Source organism: Mytilus californianus, unplaced genomic scaffold (assembly GCF_021869535.1).
Source record: "Mytilus californianus isolate M0D057914Y unplaced genomic scaffold, xbMytCali1.0.p SCAF_14, whole genome shotgun sequence".
Taxonomy (NCBI): Eukaryota; Metazoa; Mollusca; class Bivalvia; order Mytilida; family Mytilidae; genus Mytilus; species Mytilus californianus.
In genome coordinates, this window is record NW_026262626.1 from 25,050,868 (window position 1) to 25,076,549 (window position 25,682).

General features: G+C 31.6%; 1 protein-coding gene and 1 long non-coding RNA gene across 2 annotated transcripts in view; one reads left to right on the forward strand and one right to left on the reverse strand.

Moving 5' to 3' along the window:
• Positions 1 to 25,682, reverse strand: part of LOC127724604 (40S ribosomal protein S4-like) — a 399,059-nt gene that overhangs the window by 167,235 nt on the left and 206,142 nt on the right. The gene's annotated exons all lie outside the window — the stretch shown is intronic.
• LOC127724624 (uncharacterized) overlaps positions 6,192 to 25,682 on the forward strand; it is a 30,114-nt gene continuing 10,623 nt past the window's right edge. The window contains exons 1-2 of the long non-coding RNA XR_007992612.1: positions 6,192 to 6,632; positions 12,718 to 12,756. This is a non-coding gene — a long non-coding RNA (uncharacterized LOC127724624). The remainder of the gene's footprint in view (positions 6,633 to 12,717; positions 12,757 to 25,682) is intronic.

Sequence of the window (25,682 nt, forward strand, 5' to 3'; positions counted from 1 at the left end):
TTAACCAATCAAATGTTCACCCTTTTCTTTCCTGTGTACAAGCTTAAGTAACCATGTAACCTAAAGTTCCTAAATATTCTATAGAAACACCAAATAAAAAAATAAAGGTGCTTTGAAACACCCAAGATATATGTTTATTATTCAAAAACGTTTCAAGGGAATATGTTTTATTACCCTTTTTCGTATGCAACCGTTTGTGACGATGGCACCGAATTATGTCGTTCAATAAATTTTCTGCAGCAATCCCCAAAGCATTGATGTTATTAGACATTCTATATTTTATGTGCTTTATCATACCCAAGGTATCCACTACAGGGACTCTACCGTACTACAGCTTCACCAGGCGTTGGATTACTTTGGTTTGGTATTTACTTGTTACATTGTACAACTGAATATACAGTGCAAACAATGACAAACGCAATATGAAAATACCGTATCCAAAAGCACTTGTGATTTTCGAGCCAAAATTTTAAAACTGAAAGTACAAATTTAAGAGGAAAAAACCAAATCCATTTTTTTTTATAAATATGTCTTAAAAAGTAAAAGAAATCCATTAAAAATTTCCAATTTGGCTAGCTGAATATGCACCTCATTCAAGATGATTGAAACAATCTTGGGACATAATATACCCAGACAAATTCACGGTTATATACCCAATTTTGATCGATTGCAGGTTTTCATATTATTTGTGGTACTTACTACAAATATTGAATATAAACCAATAAACAGCATAATAGGTCCATGTCCATATTGTGTTCATTCTAATATTAATTATACAAATGTCTTCCAGATGTTTTACATATACATGTATTTATACGCTGTTACCATGGCATGGTTTACATCAAGCAGAACCGCAGTTTACCTAGGAATAATCATTATAATTAGGTCTTTTTTCGAACAAACCTTTGTAAATAAAATAGTATAAATAGCACAGATATAAATAAATCAGAAACAGAATGTTCAATATTTTCAATCAATAAAAGCAAGATTCAGCTAGGAGTAAATTATAATGACTTATAGATGTATATCACGTCTTCAAATTTGATTTTGTTTACATATTTATGAATTCCTAATATATAGGCTCACTTGGAAGCTTGTAAACCAAGAGTTGTATGTTGAAATCATCCCATTGTAAGTTTTATGAACGCAATCACGAGTTGATTGACCGTTATGGAGTAATCTGTTTTAGAGATGACGAAGGATATGATCTAATTAAACCACAATCTCGTTCCCTTTTCACTAAAAGTGAGTAGCACAACGGGTGCCAAATGTGGAACTGGCCCTGTGTACCATTTTGGAGAACCTTAGATGACCTTCGGGTTTTGTTGGTGTTCGTGTTGCTCAGTCATTTGTTTTCTATCTTGTGTTTTGTGTAGTGTTATTTGTCTTTTCTTTTTTATCCTTGGCGTTGTCAGTTGATTTATAGCTTATGAGTTTGAATGTCCCTTTGGTATCTTTCGCCTCTCTCTCGTCTAATTGTATTTTGGCTAGCCAAATCCAAGGCCTCTTGGAAAATAATCAAATTTTTAAGTAAAGAGTAAAATAGGGTAACTAAAAAGGATGCAGACACGAAGGAATTACATCCAAACCCACTTCCATGACCTTTTTGTATCATTTGTAAGATGCCTTCAATTTGTTTGATAATAAAAGTGAAGGCCAGTCTCGCATTTAGTTTGCGCTTAATTTTTCTGAAATAATGTCACTCAGATTTACAATCAAGGTAAAACGAAGGTTTTTCCCCGTTGTTTTTTTGTCAATTCGTTTTTTCGGTTCTTCATGTGGTTTCATTCCTATTGTTTCCGTGCAGACTCTATTGGGATTAATTAGTTATCATTAACCAAAGATTTTTTCTTGTCGTCGTTTATACTTTCAAAATTTACTAATTGATTATATCTAGTATTAGACTGTCTGAATTCCTAAATTTAAGAAAACTTGCATTTTAAAACTACAATTGGAAAAAGGCTTGGTAATGGGCACAAGCCCCTAATGTAATTAACCTGATAAAATCTTATTACTTTCTAGATGTTCTATCTGAGACTGCCATTAAAGGAGTCTCGGGTCCTTGGCAACATGTGTGTTATGAATTTGAAATCAACACTTTAAGATCATATTTTGCTTCAAATTAAAAAAAATTAGTATAAATTATATACTTGAATGACTCGTGTATATAGTCATTTAAAAGAAAATCGATTATCATACCCACATCTTCGGAAATGTAATTTGCTTTATCTTACCTCATATACATTTTTAGGAATATGATTAGTTAAAAGCAACCGCGTGGAGACCGTGTATATTCCATATTAGGTTAGTAGGGTTCCATATTAGGTTAATAGGCGGTGCTTATTTCAATACACGGTTAGTAGTGGTGTTAGTTCCGTTTATAAAAAACAACACAGTATTGAGGAAAAATCTTAAAGGTTTCAAAAAACGAAGAAATTGATGATAAACGATTGAAATAAATTCATAAAACACATTTTAAGTTAACAAGTTGTTATTGTTGGCGTTTGTTTTTGTATAGACCAATGGAAGTAGGTTCTTAATATTAACGGTATTGAAGGCTTGATCAATTTTGATAAGCCACTAGTCTAAACGCCACATGTTAAGATAGTCGGTAAGATAAATTCCTTACATAGTGTGCTAGTGACCTAGTACAATATATATGGGGTCAGTAAATTCCATATTGGGATTCGAGCTTCGCTCTCACAACATATGGAATTTACTGACCCCATATATACCGTATTAGGTCACTAGCACACTATGTAGCTAATAATCTTCCTGCACTATAATTCAACCACAGCTTATCCGTCTGTTGAGTCCTAACCATGACCTCTCTCGGTAGAATTCGACAGTCACACATCCCAGGTTTGAGGAAAAGTCTGTGTTGGAAGAAAAGTAAATGAATTAGAAAGAAAGATATAGTGCTAACTGATTCTGAAAGAAAGAAAATTAATACACCAAATTATTTAATAACTGTTATGTAAAAGTTAAGTTAACATAATTAAACGCATGGCAAATACAAAGTACTCCAACAACTAAACATCGCTCTATCATCTTATCATACAGTGACCTGTTTTCTGATTCTTTGTTGATTGTTTATTAAGGTCACGGTAATCTTCGACATCAACATACGAAAATTAATTATAAGCCAAAGTTTACGTGCAAAATAAAATATCTTTTGTTGATTTTACGTTATGGATTCGTTATAATTGTAATATCAATCCGTAAAAATAAAGTTATTTTACTGACAAAGTACTTCATTTACAGATCTAAGATGCAAGATATAAAAACTCATATAAAAGGACTTCAAAATTACATAAAAGAAAAGTTGATTTTAGAGAAACATATATCCCTAAAATATTGAAGTGTGGAAGAACACTACTTGTACTGGAACCCCTGGGCAAAGGTCATTGATTAAATTTAAATGAGGGAAATGCATATACATAGGTGTATATGAGTATTTGAAAGTATTTGTATACTGTTGTACCATATGCATAAACATATATTTCTTGCACTACTATTACTATTATTATTATATCAATGAAAATGTTATTACTATACTTAATACATAGAAATCATACTGTTATTCCATAGAATACTTATTATGCTTATTTATTTCACTTGCTTGATAATTGTGCCACAAGATAAATATATGTTGATACCTGTAAATTCATGAAGAAAAAAATAAATCCGTAAAAATAGGAAATATTTAAGTATATATGCAGCATTGGTTCCATAATTTCCTTAACATTCTAGTTACCAGAAACTAATATGAAGTCAATCTTCAAGTAAATTATGTCTAAAGAACTAGTAATTCCCATCTTCTTCACTGGAATAAACCCGCGTTCTACACGTCATTGCTATAGTGTTTTTAATCCGGAAGGTAGACATTGTAGATTAGGATTGTCCTTTCAAATTGTAATTTTTAGAAACTGAAGATCATTACATACAGATCATAAAGGTCTCTAAAAGAAAATGAAATCTAATTGTCGTCATGTTTTATATAACTATGTTTATGTGCAATGGACTTTTGATGCCTATTAAGCAAATTATTGTTGGATTAAAAACTTTCAGAAGTGAATTTAAACGGGTTGGAAGATATATTATACTATAGGATATCTTTTGGGAAAATATAAAGTGTTTTTTTTTTAAATTATTTTGAATATAGTTCTGCGTTTCCTATTGCATGATATTTCATGTAAATACATGTATATATATTTATATCCAAGTGCATCTTAATTATGAAGTCCCTGTATTGTATATGAAGCTTGGCCTGCGTAAAACGTGGGTTTTACTGTCGCAAATTGAGTTTACCTAGCGACTTGTAGGTAAAATTTGATAAAACGAAAATTCCTTGAAATGACGGTATCGTCATTGGTAGCTAAACAAGATGACGTCATATGTATGCTTCCGTCGTGAAATGTGAACACCGAGCAATTTCAGACGTCTTGTACGTCTAAGAATGTAATGAAATGAGATAAAAAGAAAATTTTTTCATGAGAAATGATTTTTTTTTTACAATTGAAGAAATAACATATGAGTACATTTTATATTTCAAAATGTCGGCTTTCCTGAGTTACAGACAGGTAGATAGAAAATGTTACGTTCCTTGTCGTACAATCAGAACCAATGATACAAAATGATTGCATTAGGATAAAAATTTCCTGGTTTATTGAAGAGTCACTTTCTGTTGTTGCTTATTGTGTGATGACACAAAATATATAAAACAAAATAGAAATCACAGGATTGTGTTTATGGCTGTATAAATAACATGCAAACTATATTGACCTATTTCATTGTTTATCAACTTGCAGGTATGTGAATTTTTACAAATGCACGGTTACTGAATATCATACTGATGCTATTAGAGAGAAATAGAAAGAGCTAGTTTTCCATGATTTATTTTACACCAGGGCCAATATAACAAAATTTTGGCATATTGTTGAACATGTTATCAAATAATATAAGCTTGAAGATTGCTCGAAACGGTAACATATAAAAGACTACAATTGGAAAATTTTGCAACAAGTCATCCGGGGTAAGAAATACGAAATTTAAACTGCCACTGAAAAAAGAGGGTATGCTACATAGGGCAGAAATATTTTGCAACAGACCACAAAAGAACCCCTCGGACGACCAACTTGGGCAAGGGTTTTACTGCGGGACGGGAGAAGTCGATGTATGACCATAAATGTTTGTCCTTTGGTCTTTTTGAATTATTATCCCATTGACAATCATACTATATCACCCTATGTTTATATTTCAGATACAACTTAGTGTCAAATTACATAAGAGTTGTAAGCACACTTGATAACTTTATAAACTATTAAGTATATTAAAGGTCAATTTCATTAATAACCAATCGTAACATTTACAAGAAGTTTTTACACATGTGGAATACATTGATTTTATGGCAATAACGATACTCCCTAGCAATTTGATTTTTTTTTCTTCCTGTCAATTTTTACATCTGTCTAATTTCAACATGTCAGTATCCGCCAAAATAGTTAATTGTGAATTATCAAACCGTTGAAATAAAAACCGCCAACATTTTTCATATACTGTATTGACCCTGAATCACAAAATTTTAAACCCGCGAAAAACCCGCAATACGATATGAGCTGGGTTCATTGTTAAAGGCCGTACGGTAACATGCTCCTCTGATGGATAGTTGTATCATTGGCAATCATACCACATATAAAAATAAGAAGATGTTGTATTTCTTTAATGAAACAATTCTCCGGCGGATACCAAATGACATAGAAGTTAACAACTATAGGAGACCGTACTGCCTTAAACAATGCGCAAACCCATACCGCATAGTTTGCTATAAAAGGCCCCCAAATGATAAATGTAAAACCATTCAAACGAGACAACTAACGGCTACATTTCAATATTTTTATACTGATCGTAAAGTTGAAGTTGGGACGGAATCATACTTTCATACGACAACGTGTAATTTCAGATGAATCACCACTCGCATAAAACTCAAATTATCAACACATTGCATTGACAACTAATCATCAATGCTCTTCAACTTCGTACTAAACTGTAGTTGGTCTCATAACTTTTGTGATTCGAGCGTCACTGATGAGTATTTTGAAGCCGCGTCTGGCGTACAAAATTATTAGCCTGGTATCATTGATGAGTGTTTTATTTTATATACGTATAATACATTTGTTTTATTTGATGTTCATTATATAACTTTAAATGACTTTAGATGAGAGCTTTTATATGCATCTTATTTATACTTAATTCTTGTTTGACACCTAAAGTGATCATTTCTTAACTTAAAACTTTAACTGATTATGTTGTGTTTGAGTCAGTCATACATGGAGACCAAAGACTTCGCAAGAAGGATGTGTATGCTCAGATTGGAAGTGAAGTTACCTTGTCATGTGAGATCTCAAAAGAAACGTCAACACAGAGTTGGAGGAAAGGTTTAACACTTGTAACTCGAGGAAATGAGATAAACAGAAATGTCCGCGGCCGCGGAAGACTTGAAGTTATCATTGATGAAGGGTTTTATAATCTAAGAATACACAACATAACTGAATATGATTTTAGTACTTACTGGTGTGAGACGCAACAACGCAACTCTATAAGAGCTGAAGGCACAAAACTAATTCATTCAGGTATTAACATTTATCTACCTTTTATATATTTCTAGAAACATCATTAGTTAAAAGCGACCGCGAGGAGACCCTGTATATTTCAAAAAGGTTTAGAAGGCGTGGTTCATTTTAGTATACATTTAGTAGTTGTGTTTGGTCTATTTACACAAGGCGTTGAGAAAAATTTCAAACCGTTTCATCTGGAGAACAGATGAAGAAAATGACGATGAACGATTGAAAATAATGCAGAAAACACATTAAAAGCTAACAAATTGTTATTGTTGGCATTTGTTTTTGTATAGACCAATGAAAGTAGGTTCTTAATATTAAAGACTTGATCACTTTGATAGGCCATTCGTCTAAATGCCACATGTTAAGAAATTCAATAAGATAAATTCGTTACATAGTATGATAGAGACCTTATACAATCTATATTGGTCAGTAAAGTCCATATGGATGGACTTTACTGACCCCATATATATGGTATAAGGTCACTAGCACACTGTGTAACTAATAATATTTTCAAGTAATAATATATTAAACATAAGGAGTATAATTTACAACTTGACACACTGTGTGGACACCAAGCGATTGTTGATAACTTTATGCTACTCTCTAGATGTCTTTAGCTTATTTTTGTCCTTGTGTTGCTGGTTCATTTATGTATTTCCCATATATCTTTTTCCTTATATTTGTGACGAAAGAACAACTTGTTGTTTTATCACGAATTTAAAAGCATGTTGCACTACGATTTACAATAAAAGAGGCATTCTTTCTAATAAACTTGAAAATTGTGTCATTGGCATTTATATCTTTGATGAGTTTCTGCATCTTCTAATTCTTATGTTTAGAAAGTTAACGATATATGTCCCCATTTACTGTGACTTGACTATAGGTGTTGCTGTTTACCTTTACCTATTGTTCAACCAGATTGTAAAATTGACAATACAATAGGGACATTTAAATTGACCAGTTGGTATTGTTAGAGTTGATGAATAGATGATCACTCATGCATTTAGAATCTACCTGGATGCGGTCCTATTACTTCATTTGTTCAATTGTTACTGTTTTAGTATAACTGAGATAGGGTTTTTTTCAAAAGTTAAAAAAGTGGCTACAATTTTTATCTTTGTTAAATAACATAATATGCATTCAGTCTAAACTAGTTTATATGGTATGAATAAAGCTAGAATATGACCACTAGGAGCAAACTTATTTCATGTTCTAATATTTGCTAAAAACTGCTGATTTAATAAAAAATCATTTTCTGATGTTTTTCATTAGAGAATCTTAAAACAAGTAAAGGAATTAAACATTGTGATTATTCTTATTATTTTTGAAGTTTTCCTTGAAGTAATTGGTCATATTATTGCCAAAGAAACATAACATTTAGAAGGAAAAAGAGATTTTTATTTTACTGTCATTTCAAATTTTAGGAGTGAGCAAGCCAGAACAAGACTGTATATATGTTTTTTGTAGGGAATTTAATTGCATATCGTTTAATGAACTACATTTCCTCATAATGTTTTCATAGCCAATAATTTAGAATATTATCCTAATTTTATGAAGCTTTTAGAATATTTTCTCACACTTTTCACTATATCACTAGATTTTCTCTCTATATCCATTATAAGTATTCTGTTTATTTAATATCCAATGACATATATCCCAAATAAACAGGAACAGAATCTTGATATTAAATCCAGAATTTTGCGATTTATTTTATTATTTCCATTATTATATTCCAAATAATTATCCTCACTTTACAAATATTTTGGAAAATTTTATTCATATTTTTCACTATATGACTTGATTTTACTAAATATCCACTGTATTGAGTTTTTATTTCATTTCTCAAAATATCTGTTCCGAATTAAACAACATTAGATCCAGAATTTTATAATGATTATTTCCAATTTCACATTAACTTTATCCACACATTGGGAATAATTTACTTTTATTTTTCAGGTTTATCACTAGATTAGACTATATCCACCGTATCAATATCATTTAATTTCATTTCCTTGATATATATATATCCCATTTAAACAAGTGAATCACTCTTATAATATATCCTGTAATTTATAATGAATGTTTTCAAAATCACATTTAAAGCCACAGAAACATGTTGGTTGAACTTATTTCTTCTACTTCCATTCCAGTTATGATTTTTTTTAACCATTTAGATAACTAAATCCATCTTTAATATAAAAATTGAATTTCCTTGAGTGAACACAGTATTTTATGCACAAAAGTCCTATCATAATAGATTTCAATGAAAAACACTGCAAGGTAAACTCCAAAATTATTTTGAATTGTACATGTACATCATCATGTGAAAGCCACACATTTTGAATAAATTATTTCCTCCTTGATACCTTCATGACAATCCATTCTTGGAAAAAACAAAGTCACATTTTAAGAAGCAAAATTACTGTAAACTGGCATTTGAGAAGTGATATCAAATAAAATGAATCCAATATTTTATGCACATTGATTCCAATAGATTTCAAATATTGCAAATAATAATCCAAAATGAAAATCCTGAAGGTACATATGACGAAATGCACAACATATCCATCTGAAAATTGAAACTGAAAGCACCTGAATAGCTATTTCTGGTTTCACTGATAACTGGACATTATTATGTATAAGGGTTAAAAATTTTAAAAATCAGTTATTATGTAAAAACAATTTTAATTTTCATACATATTATATTATCATGCAATTAATAAAATCTTTTACTGATTTACATTTTTTGGCAAAATTTAGAAATATTATCAATACCGGGGATTTAAAAAGTTGGGTTAGGTGAACAAAAAACTTTACAGGTAGCATCATGGTAGACTTAACTCTAACAATACCAACTGGTCAATTTAAATGTCCCTATTGTATTGTCAATTTTAAATTCTGGTTGAACAATAGGTAAAGGTAAACAGCAACACCTATAGTCAAGCCACAGTAATAAAAAATTAAAAACATGTATTGTTGGACCATGTTAACCTCCCATTTAATGATAACATAAACGGTACCAATTTTTTCTGCACCAGATGCGCATTTCGACAATTAATGTCTCTTCAGTGATGCTCGAGGCCAAAATATTTGAAAATCAAAAGCTTATCTAAAAGATGAAGAGCTATAAACCAAAAAGAACAACAAAGTATAGCCAAAGCCGGGCAAGGAATCGGAGCTTTGAATGAAGGAGATACATTCCTTAATTTTAAATAATTTCCAAAATTTTGTAACAGCAAATTTTAATAACACAAAATCCGTATTTTCATGCCATTTCCGAAGTACTGGCTACTGGGCTTGTTATACCCTCGGGGACTATCAGTCCACCAGCAGAGGCATCGACCTAATGATAGGAATAGCATTATATATGTATCTCTAATTCTAAATGAAATAAGAACCAGGGTCATCTTTTTTTTCACTAAAGGTAAAGGACTTTTTTCACTGGTTTTGCGCAAAAACTGTGCTGTATCAGACAGCATGGACAGTTTTCTCTTAGGCAATTTACATTTAAAGCGTTCTTAATATACAATCAAAGTTATGTTAATGATGGTGCTGTCTAGTTTTTTACAGAGCATGCCTTTTACTCTTATCTTGATATTGAATGGGGTACGATATTGACGAGCTATGTGTAATATTATTAGGTCAAACTTGATCTTGAATAGCATGGTTCGAGGATTTCCAATTTTAATGATTTTACCATATTTGTGACATAGTTAGGTGTTCGGTCTTCAAAGTTGTTGTGTATAAATCTTACTGTTTTTCTGTACTTGCTCTATTATCTTACTCGGATTTTGATTTGTTTGATCCCACACTGTGCATGCATCCACAGTATGTCTTACCATGGATTTAGCTGCGGCTGCTTTTACAGATTGAAAGTCATGCGTTCTGATAAATTTCGATGCAAGAACTAATTGAAGTGTACTTAAAAGACATATGCAGTATGGTTGAGTCGAAAAACCTAATGTGCACAAAGAAGAAAAATAATAAGATAAATCAGAAAACCATTGAATCACTTATAAATTTGCAATGAGGAAGAAGTACATACACTTAATATGATTTAACTGTGTAGTGATACAAGTGTAAAAGCCAAACATCCACGCTAAGGATTGATCGGTGTAGGTGTTTAAAAGCCGTTCTCTGTACCCCACTTTTTGACATTTTTACCTAGTATGTCTTTTTGTTTTGTTCACACATCGTTGTCAATATTATGGAATATATTTTATGCGACTGTCATACAGGTGAAAGGTTTAGCTAGCTATAAAACCAGGTTTAATCACCATTTTCTACATAAGAAAATGCCTGTACCAATTCAGGAATATGACAGTTGTTTTCCATTCGTTTGATGTGTTTTAGGCTTTGATTTTGCCATTTGATTACAAAATTTCCGTTTTGAATTTTCCTCAGATTTTGGTGTTTTTGTTATTTTACTTTCTTCTACCACAATTAGGATGAAAAATGAATAATTAGATACAAATGTCTCCAAAAGTTAAAACTGCATGCAATGTTGCGGCGACGGACTAAAGTAAAGTAAAATTTATCCCCCAACTTAACCGAAATAGACCGTATGCCAACGTCTCAAGATATTATATATAACGTATCTGTTTATTAGACAACAGAAAATAGACTTCCGAGAACAAGTTTGAAACTTAAAGTTAATGAGTGTGTTAAATAATTTCAGAATTAGCATGTACTATAAGTTGGCAGAAAGTGTTTGATATCACTATCAAAACAAATTTTGAACTAATAGATCAGCATTTTGATAAATAATGTATCTTTCGAGAGGCGTCCAAACTGTTCAGAACGTCCACACCTGTTTTGCATACATTAAACTATCACAACTGAAAATGACATAAAAGTAGGTCAAGTCCTACTTCAAAATAAAAATTGGTTTTAGGGAAATATGGTAGATTTTTAATACATGAAAATGCAAGTGTTGCCTTCACAGGATATTGATAATCAACACGATTATATTTCCTTGTTAGTCATAAACCCGTTAATTTATTTTTTCCTGATATACACTTAGCATTTGATATAGAATTGGTGCTGTTTTTTGAAAAATTTATACGTTACGGTAATGAAAGCAAATGACCTTTATATTTTGCACAAAGAGCTTTTTGCTGAAAAAAGGTGATCGTTGGTTGTTTTCACCACGTATAAATCTAATAAAAACCCAGAGCATTCAATTCTTATATTGACAGATCTCCGAATAAAGAATATATATGTTACTAACATTTTGAATCTGACAGGAATATTTTAAACACAAAGCTTCAGCAGAAGTTGTCTGTATTGACACCAAAAAGCATCATTCTACGTGGAATCAATTAAAATTCATATAGCTGAAATTATCATCATGAAACAGATTGCCATTGTAACACAAAATTATCAAAATATTACAAATACAAAGAAAAAGGTATTAACCTGACGAGTGTTGTCTTGTATTGTTTGTTTATAATGCGACTTTTTTTCTCTTGCGTTCATGTCATCTGAGCTGGTTGATTCGTCTTTTGTTAAGAGCGTTTCAAAAATGACTTGAAATATTGATACTATAAAATATTGTAAGACATCTTAGCAAACATAAAAAAGTATTGAACCTTACAAGTATAGCTTACTAACAGAAACACGAGAGGACAAATAAGAATAAATATAAACTGAACATAGGCTATTATGTTGTCATATCAATATTCAAAAAGAGAAGCGGAATACCAAACATACCAAAGGACATTCAAACTCATAAGTCGAAAATAAACTGCCAACGCCATGGTTAAAAAAGAAAACAACAGTTCACAAAATACAACATAGAAAACTAAAGACTGAGTAACCCGAACTGGGGGTGATTTTAGGTGCTAAAAAAGGGTAAACAGACCCTGCTTCACATGTGACAATATGTCAACATAGTAATAATTCCAGTTGTTTAGTCCGAGACTTTAGACACTTACGTTCCTAAAAATAAAGACAGGTATGCTAGTTATTTCTTTTACTTGAATTCAGTATACTTTTATTTATTAGATAGGCAAAATAGCGTATGCTAATTCTAGGGTGGTGTATTATCAGTGTTTTATAAACGACGACCTCTTACACTTTTGTATATTTATAGGTGCAAGTACAGTCAACCCTTATGAAGAAACTACCACAGGTAAATTGATAGATATACAACTGTAACGAATAAATACCTACTGTATGATTTGAAAATTAAACACCTCAATATTGAAGATCAAATTCTTTTTCTTTTATTTCAGTGTTAGTTTGTATACTAATTCTTTGTAATTTCTGGTCTCTCTAGCATTGGCATTGTAATATAAAAGTGACTTCCCTGTAATTAAAATAATCTTTATTGCAAAATTATACCCATAAGGGTCAAAGCAATACAAACAAACAATACAATTAAATACAATACAATAGAATACAATAGAACATATTTTAAGAAAGAATTCAACTAACAAATTTATGTAAAAAACACAATTATAATTTTGTCTGACATAGGGCTGACCCCCTCAGTTCTAAGGACTGCTTAATGAAGACTCCAATATGACAAACAAGTTCAGGAGTGGTGTTTAGAATGTGTTTTAGCTTATTAAATGCATCAAGATGTTGAAATAATGATACATAGTCTTTAAGATAAGCAAAAAATTTGAACGCAATACTACGTTAATGTCACAATACAAAAAGAAATGAAATTCGTAATCTAGGACTCCACATTTTTTACATAATCGTTGTGCTCTAAGAACGTTTCTATATCTACCCAATTCAATGCCTAGGGAATGATCCTTAAGTCTAAATTTGGACAGTAACTGCCTATGTATAAACTTATTGCAATTTAAATATTCCTCAGACTGACAATTAGTTTTGAATTTCCCATAAAGACAAAGTTTGAAAGAGGAATCCAATTTTGAAAGTTTATTTGAAATAGTGTTTTTCATATTCTTCTGAAACACACTTTTTAGTATTACATTTTAACACTTTTTTTATTGTTTAAAAGGTACATTAATATTAGAATGATTTTCTGGGTTTATTTTCATATCTTTAAAATTTTTATCTGCAAATGGGTACCAAGAATAAATTCCTGTGGAATTTCAATTCATATTAGTTTGTAGTGATTCTTTAACCAGAGGATTAATATCATTAGAGTTTAATCTATAAACATGCGTGAGTGTTTGAGTTTTTATGTAAGAGTCCAAAGTAAAATCTACCTTATTCTGATCTAGCACCTATGTTAGTGGCTGTCTTTTTCAATCCTAATACTGCTTTCCAAATTAAGAATGAACCTTCTCAAAAGGATATTTTTCTGCCAGTGCAAGAGTATCACAAAAAAATAATAAAACAATTTATCATATACTTGTAGAAAATAATGATATAATTGTACCCCTTGATAAAACTAATTTGTACATATATTAATTTATTCATTAAATTAGAAGAATTGTCTTAGGCGTGTGATAGGACTTTCGTTATCAACTGCTTCCGGTATATATCAACTGCTTCCGGTTTATATCAACTGCTCCCGGTTATTATCGCATGCCTTTCTTTAACGTTTTGAAAGCATTTCGACGTCATTCTGCAAATTCCGGAAAATAAACAGTGGTACATTTTAGTGAAAAACATAACTAAGTAGATTAAAAGAAGAATATTAGGAAACAGGAAAATATATTATTAAAAAATGCAAAACAAAGAATACAATAAATGAATTATAAATGTGGCTTCAATTTTTATTTTTGTTAAATAACATAATATGCATTCAGTCTAAAATAGTTTATATGGTATAAATAAAGCTAGAATATGAACACTAGAAGCAAACTTATTTCAAGTTCTAATATTTGCGAAAGACTGCTGATTTAATAAAAAAAATCATTTTCTGATATTTTTCATTAGAGAATCTCAAAACAAGTAACACGGTCGCAAAACACGTGACTACGTCGTGATCAGTTTCACGGAAAAATGGCGCCCGTCAAATTATTATAGTTCGCCTGGATGTAAACTTTAAACGTAAGTATTTACATATCATCGTGTTCACACATAGGACCCCCCCCCCCCCCCTCATCATATGCGTATTTTTCGTGCGAATATTTTGATGCATATAAAGTTATATTTCACTGTTGGTTTCATAGAGAACATTCACAAACTATTTCAGACCTGCTGAAGATTGTTTGGGATTGTGTACACGATATGACCGTAAAATCACTGTAAATCCATTTGTGTGTTTTATTTTCACCAATCATGTACAGAAACTTACCCAAATTTACTAATTCATTCATATAAACTAGCATCGATGTATATTTTTGACATTATTGCGAACTGAACGCAATAATATTTTTTTTGTCAATAAATGATCAGTGTACACGGTAAGAGTTTAAGTGATCAGTTCCACGGTTTAATTCTGAATCAGTATGACAAGATCACATTTAATGTCTGTGGTTGTAATATTGATGGAATGCAGAGTGCACGTTTTGGCTTTTGTTTTGTATTCCCTTTTAAGGCGAAGGAGAATATATTACTGTTTGGTTGAAATGAATAGTGAGCGCTTTGTGTGCCCTTGTACTTTCTCACGTTTTGGAGAAGGATAATGTCCCTCTGGTATCTTTCGCCCCTCTCTCGTATTTTGACAGTGTATGGCGATTTTGATAATATCCTCATTAAATTCCTGTCTGTAATGTTGCAACATTGAGATTGTCTATTTGGTTAACTCTTTGGCTGTCTGACAGTTTTTTCTCGATGCTTTTGGAGTTGCTGTGAAAGCTTTGTTTTTTCCGCATAATGGGACCTATAATCAGAGAAAACTAGATATTGGCAATACCCCCATCCCATTTTCTGCTCTGCCATATGCACGAGTATAGTTCCACATATTTTAGATTAGACAGACAGTGATGTTGGCATACAATTTCAAATTGTTACGCTGTCTGTAAGACACAAATGACCATAAGAAATTATAAATTTAATACTTTGTATGATGATGTAACTGAAGGAGGACAAACTATTATTTGTTTATGCAGCTACATGTACTACAGCAAATAATCAATAGTCCAACTGCCTGTCTTTTCCAGAAAATTTGTAAAAAAAATAAAATCCTGTGGCTATGCACACCTCCTTTCTGTGTTTGAACATCTTACAAAATATTAAAGCTGACTGTATCTTCAAAACCGAAGGAGAAGATAGTTAGACAAACAATGTATCCTAATCCGGACAGACGGACAGACAATAATCCTAGAAGACACACACAACAAATGAAGTTCTTTTGAAGTTATGCATTTTAAAGATCCAGTTGTAAAGTCTGTCGTCAAGTACTTTAAGTAAAAAATTGTTATTCGAACACACATACTCTGCTGTTATGACTCATCAGTACGGTAATTGACCAGAATATTTCTTTTTTAAGTACTTTGAAGTTTTAATGTTATTAAATCAACCTGCAGCGTAATCATATAAAAATAATAGAATCTGAAGCGAGATGATGTAGCAAATATTTTTGTTTTATACGTTTCAAGACAGAATTCTCAACTCAAACACGCCCGAACATTAAAAGGTGCACTTGACTTTTTCTTTTTGATGCAATAATTGCCCATTTTTAGGATCCCCCCCCCCCCCCAAAAAAAAAAAATATCTTTGGGAGCAGAGATGCAAATTAATGTTTTAGAAAGATAAATCTATTATATCTTTCTTTGGATTTTTTTCGGCGGAATTTATACTTATGCACGAAAAAGATCGACTTTGAATTGAACCGGCTACACTAGATTGTTTAATGAAAATTTGCCTATAATTTAAAAGTTTCCACATATCTCGAAGCTCCATAAAGTAAAAGTTAAATGTTCCTTTATTAAACTTTTAAAGCCTATAGAAACAGATGTAAACAATTTAAATATACCAATTTTGCTTTTTTACCTTTTCTGCTCTGGCAAAGAGTTTAATTTCTTGTTTAATTTCAACTGGATTTCCGCCACTTTCCCAGATGAACCTTAATGTGATCTTGTCATACTGATTCAGAATTAGACCGTGGAACTGATCACTTAAACTCTTACCGTGTACACTGATCATTTATTGACAAAAAAAATATTATTGCGTTCAGTTCGCAATAATGTCAAAAATATACATCGATGCTAGTTTATATGAATGAATTAGTAAATTTGGGTAAGTTTCTGTACACGATTGGTGAAAATAAGACACACAAATGGATTTACAGTGATTTTACGGTCATTTCGTGTACACAATCCCAAACAATCTTCAGCAGGTCTGAAATAGTTTGTGAATGTTCTCTATGAAACCAACAGTGAAATATAACTTTATATGCATCAAAATATTCGCACGAAAAATACGCATATGATGAGGGGGGGGGGGGGGGTCCTCTGTGTGAACACGATGATATGTAAATACTTACGTTTGAAGTTTACATCCAGGCGAACTATAATAATTTGACGGGCGCCATTTTCCGTGAAACTGATCACGACGAAGTCACGTGTTTCGCGACCGTGAGTAAAGGAATTAATCATTTTAATTAGTCTTATTATTATTGAAATGGATGTTTTTCTTGGAGTAATTGGTCATATTACTGCCAAAGAAACATGACATTTAGAAGGAAAAAGAGATGTCTATTTTACTGTCATTTCAAATTTTATGAGTGAGCAAGCCAGAACAATAAAATTGAGAATGGAAATGGGGAATGTGTCAAAGTTACAACAACCCGACCAAAGAGCAGACAACAGCCGAAGGCCACCAATGGGTCTTCAATGCAGCGAGAAAATCCTGCATCCGGAGGTGGTTCTCAGCTGGCCCCTAAATAAAATTGTGTGCTAGTTCAGTGAAAATGGACGTCACACTAAACTCCAAAACATATAAATGAACTAAAATCAAAAAAACATACAATACTAACAAAGGCCAGAGGCTCCTGACTTGGGACAGGCGCAAAAATGCGGCGGGGTTAAACATGTTTTTTGAGATCTCAACCCTCCCCCTATACCTCTAGGCAATGTAGAAAAAAAAAACACATAGCAATACGCACAGTAAAACTCAGTTTAAAAGAAGTCCGAGTCCGATGTCAGAATAGGTAACAAAAAAAAACTAAGCAAAATGACAATGATACATAAATGAACAAAGGACTACTAGCAGTTACTGACATACCAGCTCCAAACCTCAATTAAACTGATTAAAAGATTAAGTCTTCATCATATGAAAATCAAGTACAATCCCTCCCGTTAGGGGTTTAGTATCATACCATCATAAAAATATATGAGAAGAACATAACCTGTATCATGGGGTATGTTCTTCTCATATATACTGTATATATGTTTTTTTGCAGGGAATTTAATTGCATGTCGTTTAATGAACTACATTTTCTCATAATGTTTTCATAGCCAATAATTTAAAATATTTTCCTAATTTTATGAAGCTTTTAGAATATTTTCTCACACTTTTCACTATATCACTAGATTTTCTCTCTATATCCATTATAAGTATTCTGTTTATTTAATATCCAATGACATATATCCCAAATAAACAGGAACAGAATCTTGATATTAAATCCAGAATTTTGCGATTTATTTTATTATTTCCATTATTATATTCCAAATAATTATCCTCACTTTACAAATATTTCATGAAATTTTATTCATATTTTTCACTATATGACTTGATTTTACTATATATCCACTGTATTGAGTTTTTATTTCATTTCTCAAAATATCTATTCCGAATTAAACAACATTAGATCCAGAATTTTATAATGATTATTTCCAATTTCACATTAACGTTATCCACACATTGGGAATAATTTACTTTTATTTTTCAGTTTTATCACTAGATTAGACTATATCCACTGTATCAATATTTCATTTCATTTCCATGATATATATATCCCATTTAAACAAGTGAATCACTCTTATAATATATCCTATAATTTATAATGAATGTTTTCAAAATCACATTTAAAGCCACAGAAACATGTTGGTGAACTTATTTCTCCTACTTCCATTCCAGTTATGATTTTTTTTAACCATTTAGATAACTAAATCCATCTTTAATATAAAAATTGAATTTCCTTGAGTGAACACAGTATTTTATGCACAATTCCTATCATAATAGATTTCAATGAAAAACACTGCAAGGTAAACTCCAAAATTATTTTGAATTTTACATGTACATCATCATGTGAAAGCCACACATTTTGACTAAATTATTTCCTCCTTGATACCTTCATGACAATCCATTCTTGGAAAAAACAAAGTCACATTTTAAGAAACAAAATTACTGTTAAAAGATATTTGAGAAGTGATATCAAATAAAATGAATCCAATATTTTATGCACATTGATTCAAATAGATTTCAAATATTGCAAATAATAATCCAAAATGAAAATCCTGAAGGTACATATGACGAAATGCACAACATATCCATCTGAAAATTGAAACTGAAAGCACCTGAATAGCTATTTCTTGTTTCACTGATAACTGGACATAATACAAAAATTTATGATACAAGAGATGATTATCCATTTTTAGATGGTGACGTTCCCTTGTCACCATCTTATGGTGTTTATATATCTCAACTTGTACGATTCGCTCGTGTATGTAACAACGTATTAGATTTATGCGAGAGAAATTTATGTATTACTGAAAAATTATTACACCAGGGTTTTCGATATCATAAACTAGTCAAAACATTTACTAAATTTTATCATCGGTATAAGGACATCATTCGTAAATATAATTCAATATGCAGACATCTTATACGTTCGGGTATTTCACATCCAATCTTTTATGGTATTATTCTTTACAAAGCCCAAAAATGTCAGTATTCACCTCAAAAGCTACCAAAACTTTAAACAGACTTATTAAGAAGGGATATAGTTACGATACTGTTGTCAGGTCATTAAAGATTGCATATTTTGGCTTTAATAGTGATTCACTTATAGGGTCTTTGCATCGGAATTAAACACATTTATTCTAAAAGCAGTTGTTGGCATGATACGGGTTACGTTCTTCTCATATATTTTATGATGGTAGGATACTAAACCCCTAACGGGAGGGATTGTACTTGATTTTTATATGATGAAGACATAATCTTTCAATCAGTTTAATTGAGGTCTGGAGCTGGCATGTCAGTAACTGCTAGTAGTCCTTTGTTCATTTATGTATTATTGTCATTTTGTTTATTTTCTTTTGTTTCCTATTCTGACATCGGACTCGGACTTCTTTTAAACTGAGTTTTACTGTGCGTACTGTTGTACGTTTGTTTTTTTCTACATTGGCTAGAGGTATAGGGGGAGGGTTGAGATCTCAAAAAACATGTTTAACCCCGCCGCAATTTTGCGCCTGTCCCAAGTCAGGAGCCTCTGGCCTTTGTTAGTCTTGTATCATTTTTAATTCTAGTTTCTTGTGTATAATTTGGAGTTTAGTATGACGTCCATTATCACTGAACTAGTATACATATTTGTTTAGGGGCCAGCTGAAGGACGCCTCCGGGTGCGGGAGTTTCTCGCTGCATTGAAGATCCATTGGTGGCCTTCGGCTGTTGTCTGCTCTATGGTCGAGTTGTTGTCTCTTTGACGCATTCCCCATTTCCATTCTCGATCTTATCTTTATTAATATGTATAAGGGTTAAAAATTTTAAGAATCATTTATTATGTAAAAACAGTTTTAATTTTCATACATATTATATTAACATGCAATTAATAAAATCTTTTACTGATTTAGATTTTTTGGCAAAAATTAGAAATATTATCAATACAGGGGTTTTTAAACAAGAAAAACCAAAAATATTTTCTTCCCTTTCAATTTTTTTATGGAATGATCCTAGGTGAAGAAAACGTCAGGAAAAAAGCATGCTAAAAAGTTGGGTTAGGTGAATAAAAAACTTTACAGGTAGCATCAAGGTAGACTTAATTCTAACAATACCAACTGGTCAATTTAAATGTCCCTATTGTATTGTCAATTTTAAATTCTGGTTGAACAATAGGTAAAGGTAAACAGCAAAACCTATAGTCAAGTCACAGTAATAAAAAATTAAAAACATGTACTTGTTGGACCATGTTAACCTCCCTTTTAATAATAACATAAACGGTACCAATTTTTTCTGCACCAGATGCGCATTTCGACGATTAATGTCTCTTCAGTGATGCTCGAGGCCAAAATATTTGAAAATCAAAAGCTTATCTAAAAGATGAAGAGCTATAAACCAAAAAGAACAACAAAGTATAGCCAAAGCCGGGCAAGGAATCGGAGCTTTGCATGAAGGAGATACATTCCTTAATTTTAAATAATTTCCAAAATTTTGTAACAGCAAATTTTAAAAACACAAAATCCGTATTTTCCTGCCAATTCCGAAGTACTGGCTACTGGGCTTGTTATACCCTCGGGGACTATCAGTCCACCAGCAGAGGCATCGACCTAATGGTAGTAATAACATTACCGCGTAGATTATATATGTATCTCTAATTCTAAATGAACTAAGAACCAGGGTCATCTTTTTTTCCATTAAAGGTAAAGGACTTTTTTCGCTGGTTTTGCGCAAAAACTGTGCTGTATCAGACAGCATGGACAGTTTTCTCTTAGGCAATTTACATTTAAACCGTTCTTAATATACAATCAAAGTTATGTTAATGATGGTGCTGTCTAGTTTTTTACAGAGCATGCCTTTTACTCTTGTCTTGATATTGAATAGGGTACGGTATTGACGAGCTATGTGTAATATTATTAGGTCAAACTTGATCTTTAATAGCATAGTTTTAATGATTTTACCATATTTGTGACATAGTTAGGTGTTCGGTTTTCAAAGATGTTGTGTTTAAATCTTACTGCTTTTTTTGTACTTGCTCTATTATCTTACTCTCATTTTGATTTGTTTGATCCCACACTGTGCATGCATCCACAGTATGTCTTACCATGGATTTAGCTGCGGCTGCTTTTACAGATTGAAAGTCATGCGTTCTGATAAATTTCGATGCAAGAACTAATTGAATTGTACTTAAAAAACATATGCAGTATGGTTGAGTCGAAAAACCTAATGTGCACAAAGAAGAAAATTAAAAAGATAAATCAGAAAACCATTGAATCACTTATAAATTTGCAATGAGGAAGAAGTACATACACTTAATATGATTTAACTGTGTAGTGATACAAGTGTAAAAGCCAAACATCCAAGCCAAGGATTGATCGGTGTAGGTGTTTAAAAGCCGTTTTCTGTTCCCCACCTTTTGACATTTTTACCTAATATGTCTTTTTGTTTTGTTCACACATCGTTGTCAATATTATGGAATATATTTTATGCGACTGTCATACAATTGAGAGGTTTAGCTAGCTATAAAACCAGGTTTAATCACCATTTTCTACATAAGAAAATGCCTGTACCAATTCAGGAATATGACAGTTGTGTTCCATTCGTTTGATGTGTTTGAGCCTTTGATTTTGCCATTTGATTACGTAATTTCCGTTTTGAATTTCCTCGGGTTTTGGTATTTTTGTTATTTTACTTTTTTCTACCACAATTAGGATGAAAAATGAATAATTAATTACAAATGTCTCCAAAAGTTAAAACTGCTTGCAATGTTGCGGCGACGGACTAAAGTAAAGTAAAATTCATTCCCCAACTTAACCGAAATAGACCGTATGCCAACGACCCCAGATATTTTATATAACGTATCTGATTAATAGACAACAGGAAATAGACTTCCGAGAACAAGTTTGAAACTTAAAGTTAATGGGTGTGTTAAATAATTTCAGAATTAGCATGTACTATAAGTTGGCAGAAAGTGTTTGATATCACTATCAAAACAAATTTTGAACTAACAGATCAGCATTTTGATAAATAATGTCTCTTTTGAGAGGCGTCCAAACTGTTTAGAACGTCCACACCTGTTTTGCATACATTAAACTATCACAACTGAAAATGACATAAAAGTAAGTCAAGTCCTACTTCAAAACAACAATTGGTTTTAGGGAAATATGGTAGATTTTTAATACATGAAAATACAAGAGTTGCCTTCACAGGATATTGATAATCAACACGATTATATATCCTTGTTAGTCATAATAATTTGTATAAATTTCAATTTGTCCGCTTGAATGCAAGGCCATGACAGCGTGACGTTAGAGCCAATGGCAATGAACCCGTTAATTTATTTTTTCCTGATATACACTGAGCATTTGATATAGAATTGAGTGCTGTTTTTTTTTTTTAAATTTATACGTTACGGCAATGAAAGCAAATGACCTTTACATTTTGCACGAAGAGCTTTTTGCTGAAAAAAGGTGATCGTTGGTTGTTTTCACTTCGTATAAATCTAATTAAAAACCCAGAGCATTCAATTCTTATATTGACAGATCTCCGAATAAAGAATATATATGTTACTAACATTTTGAATCTGACAGGAATATTCTAAACACAAAGTTTCAGCAGAAGTTGTCTATATTGACACCAGAAAGCATCATTTCACGTGGAATCAATTATAATTCATATAGCTGAAATTATCATCATAAAAAAGATTGCCATTGTAACACAAAATTATAAAAATATTACAAAGAAAAAGAAAAAAGTATTAACCTGACGACTGTTGTCTAATATTGTTTGTCTCTCATGCGAGTTTGTTCTCTTACTTTCATGTCATCTGAGCTGGTTGATTCGTCTTTTGTTAAGAGCGTTTCAAAAAATGACTTGAAATATTGATACTATCAAATATTGTAAGACATCTTAGCAAACATAAACAAGTATTGATCCTTACAAGTATAGCTTTCTAACAGAAACATGAGAGGACAAATAGAAATAAATATAAACTGAACATAGGCTATTATGTTGTCATATTACTATTCAAAAAGAGAAACGGAATACCAAAGGACATTCAAACTCATAGGTCGAAAATAAACTGCCAATGCAATGGATAAAATAGAAAACAACAGTTCACAAAATACAACATAGAAAACTAAAGACTGAGTAACCCGAACTGGGGGTGATTTAAGGTGCTAAAAAAGGGTAAACAGACCCTGCTTCACATGTGACAATATGTCAACTTAGTAATAATTCCAGTTGTTTAGTCCGAGACTTTAGACACTTACGTTCCTAAAAATAAAGACAGTTATGCTAGTCATTTCTTTTACTTGTAAACGTAACGTTACTTTTCTTATTCAATAATATTGTTTATGTTAAGACCACAATGATGACGTCACAAGGCAATATATATCTATCTTCATCCAAAATGAGAATGTAGATGGACATTCTCCCTTCAAATTATTTGAATTCAGTATACTTTTATTTATTAGATAGGCAAAATAGCGTATGCTAATTTTAGGCTGGTGTATTATCAGTGTTGTATAAACGACCTCTTACGCTTTTGTATAGTTATAGGTGCAAGTACAGTCAACCCTTATGAAGAAACTTACACAGGTAAATTGAAAGATATACAACTGTAACGAATACCTACTGTATGATTTGAAAAATTGAAATTAAACACTCCAATATTGAAGATCAAATTCTTTTTCTTTTATTTCACCGTTAGCTTGTATACTGATTCTTGGTAATTTCTGGTCTCTCTAGCAGTGGCATTGTAATATAAAAGTGACTTTCCCTGTAATTTAAATAATTTCTATTGCAAAATTATACCCATAAGGGTCAAAGCAATACAAACTAACAATACAATTAAACACAATACAATGGAATACAATAGAACATATTTCAAGAAAGAATTCAACTAACAAATTTATGTAAAAAACACAATTATAATCTTGTCTGATATAGGGCTAACGCCCTCAGTTCTAAGGACTGCTTAATGAAGACTCCAATATGACAAACAAGTTCAGCAGTGGGGTTTAGAATGTGTTTTAGTTTAATAAATGCATCAAGATGTTGAAATAATGATACATAGTCTTTAAGATAAGCAATATTTGAACGCAATGCTATGTTTATGTCAGAATACAAAAAGAAATGAAATTCGTCATCTAGAACTCCACAATTTTTTCATAATCGTTGTGCTCTTAGAGCGTTTCTATATCTACCCAATTCAATGCCTAGGGAATGATCACTAAGGCTAAATTTGGACAGTAACTGCCTATGTATAAACTTCTTGCAATTTAAATATTCCTCAGACTGACAATTAGTTTTGAATTTCCCATAAAGACAAAGTTTGGAAGAGGAATCCAAGTTTGAAAGTTTATTTAAGTAGTTTTTTTCATATTCTTCTGAAACACACTTTTTAGTATTACATTTTAACACTTTTTTTATTGTTCAAAAGGTACATTAATATAAGAGTGATTTTCTGGGTTTATTTTCATATCTTTAAAATTTTTATCTGCAAATGAGTACCAAGAATAAATTCCTGTGGAATGAAAATTCACATTAGTTTGTAGTGATTCTTTAACCAGAGGATTAATATCATTAGAGTTTATTCTATAAAAATGCATAAGTGTTTGAGTTTTTATGTAAGAGTCCAAAGTAAATCTACCTTATTCTGATCTAGCACCTATGTTAGTGGCTGTCTTTTTCAATCCTAATACTGCTTTACAAAATTTAGAATGAACCTTCTCAAAAGGATTTTTTTCTGCCAGTACAAGAGTCTCACAAAAAAATAATAAAACAATTTATCATATACTTGTAGAAAATAATGGTATGATTGTACCCCTTGATAAAAACTAATTTGTACATATATTACAAATCTATTCATTAAATTTGAAGAATTGTCTTATCCGTGTGAAACGACTTTCGTTATCAACTGCTTCCGGTATATATCAACTGCTTCCGGTTTATATCAACTGCTTCCGGTTATTATCGCATGCCTTTCTTTAACGTTATTGAAAGCATTTCAACGTCATTCTGCAAATTCCGGAAAAAGTGGTACATTTTAGTGAAAAAAACATAACCAAGCAGATTAAAAGAACGAATATTAGGAAACAGGAAAATATATTATTAAAAAATGCAAAACAAATAATACAATAAATGAATTTTATAAAGTTTTAAAAAAGTTTTTCTTGTCTGTATGGCTTCTGCTGAAGTTTATGATAAAGAAACATAACATGTCATTTTTCATATCAGACCCCTTATCAGCCCATGGTCAAAATCATCCCTTGAGCCTGTCGGCTCTCGGGCTGATATCATGACCTA